Here is a 6,000-nt window from a genome sequence, read left to right on the forward strand (position 1 = left end):
TTAGTATATTTTATAGAATTGATTTTTTAAATTATAGTTTATTGGTAATGTAAGTGTTTTATGAAATATTATTTTAAATTTTTTTAAGTAGATTTTATTTATTGTACCTTTTGTATCAGGGTTTATCAAAATTTTAGTATTTATTTTACTTGTCTCGATTTGGGTTGATATATAAATAATTTATAGTTAATGTATCATAATTATTATTAAATTATTTATAGAAATGAGATGTTAATCGTTTCCCAAGATATCTAGTTTCTTAAGAAAAAATTTAATTTTTTAAAGTTATTTGTTTTTATTTAATTTTTAAGTAAAAATATTAACTTATTTATTCTTTAAGGGATAAGCTTTGAAGTTAATAACCTATAATTTATTTTATAGAAATATAATAGTAAGCTTTAAACCAGCTATCTTTAAGATTACGTTTTAGTTCATTATTTTTTATTTTGATTTTATAAATATTTTAGGTTTTTTATTAAGATTATTAATTTAATTTTAAAATTTTTGTAATAATGATAGAATTAGTATATTTATTTGTATGAAATTTTTACCTTGTGAACTTATTATAAGGAACTGGGCAAAATTGATTTCCGCCTGTTTATCAAAAACATGTCCTCTTGTTTATATTTTGAGGTCTGGCCTGCTCACTGAGCGTATTTTTAAAGAGCCGCGGTATTTTGACCGTGCAAAGGTAGCATAATCATTAGTCTCTTAATTAGTGGCTGGAATGAATGGCTTGACGAGAAATCAACTGTCTCTTAATAAATTTTTGAATTTAACTTTTGAGTCAAAAGGCTTAAATTCTTCTTTAGGACGAGAAGACCCTATAGAGCTTGACATTTTACTTTTATATAGTTTTTTGTTTGTCTTTCTATATTTAATGATGATGTTTTGTTGGGGTGACATGAAGAATAGATAAACTCTTCATTATTATATCATTTATTTATGTTTGTTATTTTGATCCATAATTTATGATCATAAGATTAAGTTACCTTAGGGATAACAGCGTAATTGTTTTTGAGAGCTCATATCGACAAAGCAGATTGCGACCTCGATGTTGGATTAAGAAAAATTTTGGGTGCAGGAGCCCAATGATTAGGTCTGTTCGACCTTTAAATTCTTACATGATCTGAGTTCAGACCGGCGTGAGCCAGGTCGGTTTCTATCCTAAGATTGTTAATCCATATTAGTACGAAAGGACCATATGGTTAAAATATTTTTTGTTATATTGATTAATATTAATTTATTTACTATTTTGACAGATTAATGTGTTGAATTTAGAATTCATTTATGTAGATTTTTTCTACAAATAGTATTGATACTTTATGATTTATTTATATTTATTTTGAATTTTCTTTTATTGGTTATTTGTGTTTTAATTAGTGTTGCCTTTTTAACTTTATTAGAGCGTAAGGTTTTAGGTTATATTCAGATTCGAAAGGGTCCAAATAAGGTAGGTTTTGTTGGAATTCCTCAGCCATTTAGAGATGCTATTAAGTTAATTTGTAAGGAGCAGCCAATTCCTATTATATCTAATTACCTACTTTATTATTTTTCCCCTGTTTTTAATTTAATGATTTCTTTAGCCGTTTGAGTAATTTTTCCTTATTTAACTTATATGTGTTCTTTTTCTTATGGATTTTTATTTTTTTTTATGTTGTACTAGATTAGGTGTTTATACTGTTATAATTGCTGGTTGATCTTCTAATTCAAATTATTCATTATTAGGTTCTCTTCGTTCTGTTGCTCAGACAATTTCTTATGAAGTTAGTTTAGCTTTAATTTTATTGTCTTTAATTATTTTAATTGGTAGTTTTAATATGTTTGATTTTATAAACTATCAGCTTTATTGTTGATTTATTATTATTTCTTTTCCTTTAGCTTTAGCTTGTTTTGCTTCTTGCTTAGCTGAAACTAATCGTACTCCTTTTGATTTTGCTGAAGGGGAATCTGAGTTAGTTTCAGGATTTAATATTGAGTATGGTGCGGGTGGTTTTACTTTAATTTTTTTAGCTGAATATACTAGAATTGTCTTCATAAGAATGTTATTGGCTTTAATTTTTTTGGGCGGTGATTTTTATTCTTTTATATTTTTTATTAAGCTTGCTATTATATCTTTTGGTTTTATTTGGGTTCGTGGAACATTACCACGGTTCCGTTATGATAAATTAATGTACTTAGCTTGAAAAAGTTTTTTACCTTTATCTTTGAATTTTTTTATTTTCTTTGTTGGTTTAAAGATTTTATTTATCTCATTTGTTTAGTGAAATTTTTTGAGAAAAGTTAATAGAAGAGTTAAACTTCTAATTTTATGTTTTCAAAACATATGCTTTTCCTAAGCTAATTAACTTTATTCCTTAATTAATTTATCTCATGCGTTTGCGACATGGACATTAATTAAGAAATATGTGAAGTAAATAATTGTTAAGATTTGACCTGTTATAATATAAGGTTCTTCAACAGGTCGTTTACCAATTCACGTTAGTAAGCATACAACAACTACTATAATTCAGAATAAAATTTGATTAATAGGGTAAAATTGAATGCCTCGGAATGGTGTTTTATTATAAAATGGTAAAATTATTAAGATTCTAATTGATAAAAATAATGCAATAACACCTCCTAACTTATTAGGGATAGATCGTAGAATTGCATATGCAAATAGGAAATATCATTCTGGTTGAATGTGAACTGGTGTTACTAATGGGTTGGCAGGTACAAAGTTATCTGGATCTCCTAATAGGTAAGCATTAATTAAACATAGTATAATTAATAATGATGTTATTATTACAAATGTAATAGAATCCTTAAAGGTAAAGTATGGATGGAATGGAATTTTTTCAATATCTCCATTTAGTCCAAGAGGATTATTAGATCCTGTTTGGTGAAGAAAAAATAAATGAATTGCTGCTATAGCAGCAATAATAAGTGGTAATACAAAATGGAATGTGAAGAATCGATTTAATGTTGCATTATCAACAGCGAATCCTCCTCATACTCATTGGACTAAATCTGTTCCTAAGTATGGGATTGCTGATAATAAATTAGTAATTACTGTTGCACCTCAAAAAGATATTTGGCCTCAGGGTAAGACATATCCTATAAATGCAGTTGCTATAACTAAAAATAAAATCACTGTACCAATTATTCAGGTATGTATATATATATAAGATCCATAGTAAATTCCCCGTCCTACATGTAAGTAAATACAAATAAAAAATATAGATGCTCCATTTGCGTGTAAGGTTCGGATAATTCAACCATTATTTACGTCTCGGCAGATGTGTACTACACTACTGAATGCTATTTCAATATTTGATGTATAATGTATAGCTAAAAATAGTCCAGTTACGATTTGAATTACCAAACATAACCCTAATAGGGATCCAAAATTTCATCAAAATGAAATATTTGTTGGGGCAGGTAAGTCAATTAAAGAGTTATTAATAATTTTAATTAAAGGATGTCTTAATCGTAAGGGTTTATTCATTAGTAATTATCTTATTTTACGAATAGGTCCCTGATTAATATTGGTGATTTTAACAACTGCTAGTAGTGCTAAAAATAAATAAATTATTATTATTATTGTAATAATGAATGTTGGTCTATTATATAATTTTTCTAAAGATATTGTTATTTCTTGATAATTGATTGAATTATCAATATTTATAGTTTCGGTGTTTTTGAAAAAGTCTATAATTATAGATATATCTAGAATAATTAATATTAATATGATAAATACTCACATTATTAATGTAATAATTATAGTGATTGATTTAGGCTGAAATATTTCGTTTGATGCAATTCTTGTAATGTAAATAAATAATACTAGTATACCACCAAGAAATGTTAAAAATAAAATATATGATAATCAATATCTTTCTATTATTGTTCCTGTTATTAATCCAACTAGGAAGGTTTGAAGCATAATAAAAAGCATTATTGATATTGGGTGTCTTAATTTAATCAATAATTATATTATTTAACTAATATATATGAAAGTTAACTTAATATAAAAAAAGAATACATATTAATAACATATTATATTAAATTACATAATTGTATAAAATATATTTATTATATTATTTAATCTTTCTTTATTTTTTAGTGAAAAGAAAGATTAAATAAGAAAGAATATAATACATTTATTGCTATACATGTTCCATAATAATCTTTAATTATATATAATAGAGAAGTTTTTGTGGTCATACATAGGGGCGTTTCTTTTTTTTTTGTTAATGTTTGTGGTTTTATTCTTTTTTTTTCTTTAAATATTTGAATCTTTTATTTTTTCCTGAATTAATAGATTTAAAATTTTATTTTTTTTATTTTTAAAAGTTTTATTCTTGCTTGTTTATTCACTTTTTCTTTGTATTATATGTAAGTTTTGTTAGACTAAATGTTCTTTTTGCAGTAATTTGATTTAATTATCAAGTGATTTTGGATTTAGCAATTGATTTAGTATCGGCATAATTCGTGCCAGCAGCCGCGGTTATACGATTGATACAAGTGAATATTATTGGTTAAAACAGTTGTTTATATTATTAGGGTTGAAATATAAATTTGTAAGGTGAAATGTTAAAATTTATTTGTGGCCCTTTTTATGAATCTGTGAAATTTAAATAATAAACTAGGATTAGATACCCTATTATTTTAGATGTTAATTATATTTACCAGGGTACTATTAGTTAAGGTCTTTAAACCCAAAGAATTTGGCGGTATCTCATTCCATTCAGAGGAACCTAGCCCATGATTGATAATACACGATTTACTCTACTTAATTTATTTGTTTGTATATCTCCGTTATCAGAGAATCTTTTTAGAGTTATAATTCTCAAGATTTATAATTATAAAATATTTCAGGTCAAGGTGCAGCTTATAGTTAAGAGGAGGTGGGTTACAATAGATTTTTGTTTATAACGGATTTGATAGTGAAATACTGTTAATGAAGGTGGATTTGATAGTAATTTAATTTCTTTAATTTAACTGATATTGGCTCTGAGATGTGTACACATCGCCCGTCGCTCTCATTATTGATTATTCTATTTTATTTTAAAGTAGCTTCAATTTAGATGAGATAAGTCGTAACATAGTAGATGTACTGGAAAGTGTATCTAGGAAGAGTTTCAAGATATAACTTATTAGTAAAGTGTTTCATTTACACTGAAAATTTTTCTGTGCAAATCAGGATATCTTGATTATTTATTTTATTATATTTATTTTTTGTTTATTTAATTATTTAATATAAATAATTTTATTGTATTTTTGTCTTAGTATATTTTATAGAATTGATTTTTTAAATTATAGTTTATTGGTAATGTAAGTGTTTTATGAAATATTATTTTAAATTTTTTTAAGTAGATTTTATTTATTGTACCTTTTGTATCAGGGTTTATCAAAATTTTAGTATTTATTTTACTTGTCTCGATTTGGGTTGATTTATAAATAATTTATAGTTAATGTATCATAATTATTATTAAATTATTTATAGAAATGTGTTTATTTAATTTTTTATACTTTGGTTGCTAGATTACCTTTATTATTAGTTTTATTTAAGGTTTATGATTTTTCTAATACTTTATATTTTCCTTTATTGGTTGATTTTGGTTCTTATTATTTTATGTTTTATGTATTTATAATTTTGGCTTTTTTAGTTGAGATACCTATGTTTTTGGTTCATTTATGACTTCCTAAGGCTCATGTAGAGGCCCCTATTTCAGGTAGAATAATTCTTCCTGGTGTTTTATTAAAGTTAGGTGGTTATGGTATTTTTCGTGTTATAAAGGTTATTTCTTATTTGGGTTTAAAGTTTAATTATTTTTGATTGTCTTTAGGTTTATCTGGGGGTGTTATTGTAAGATTTATTTGTTTTCGTCAGGTTGATTTAAAGTCTTTAATTGCATATTCTTCTGTTGCTCATATAAGAATGGTTATTGGTGGATTGATGACTATGAATTGATGAGGTTGTGTAGGTTCTCTTTCTCTAATGGTTGGTCATGG

General features: G+C 25.4%; 1 long non-coding RNA gene across 1 annotated transcript in view; it reads left to right on the forward strand.

Annotated features, from left to right (window-relative positions):
• LOC126336230 (uncharacterized) overlaps positions 1-4,774 on the forward strand; it is a 35,831-nt gene extending 31,057 nt beyond the window's left edge. Inside the window, exon 2 of the long non-coding RNA XR_007564928.1 lies at positions 4,694-4,774. This is a non-coding gene — a long non-coding RNA (uncharacterized LOC126336230). The remainder of the gene's footprint in view (positions 1-4,693) is intronic.
• The last annotated feature ends 1,226 nt before the right edge of the window (positions 4,775-6,000 follow it).

This window comes from Schistocerca gregaria, chromosome 2 (genome assembly GCF_023897955.1).
Source record: "Schistocerca gregaria isolate iqSchGreg1 chromosome 2, iqSchGreg1.2, whole genome shotgun sequence".
Taxonomy (NCBI): Eukaryota; Metazoa; Arthropoda; class Insecta; order Orthoptera; family Acrididae; genus Schistocerca; species Schistocerca gregaria.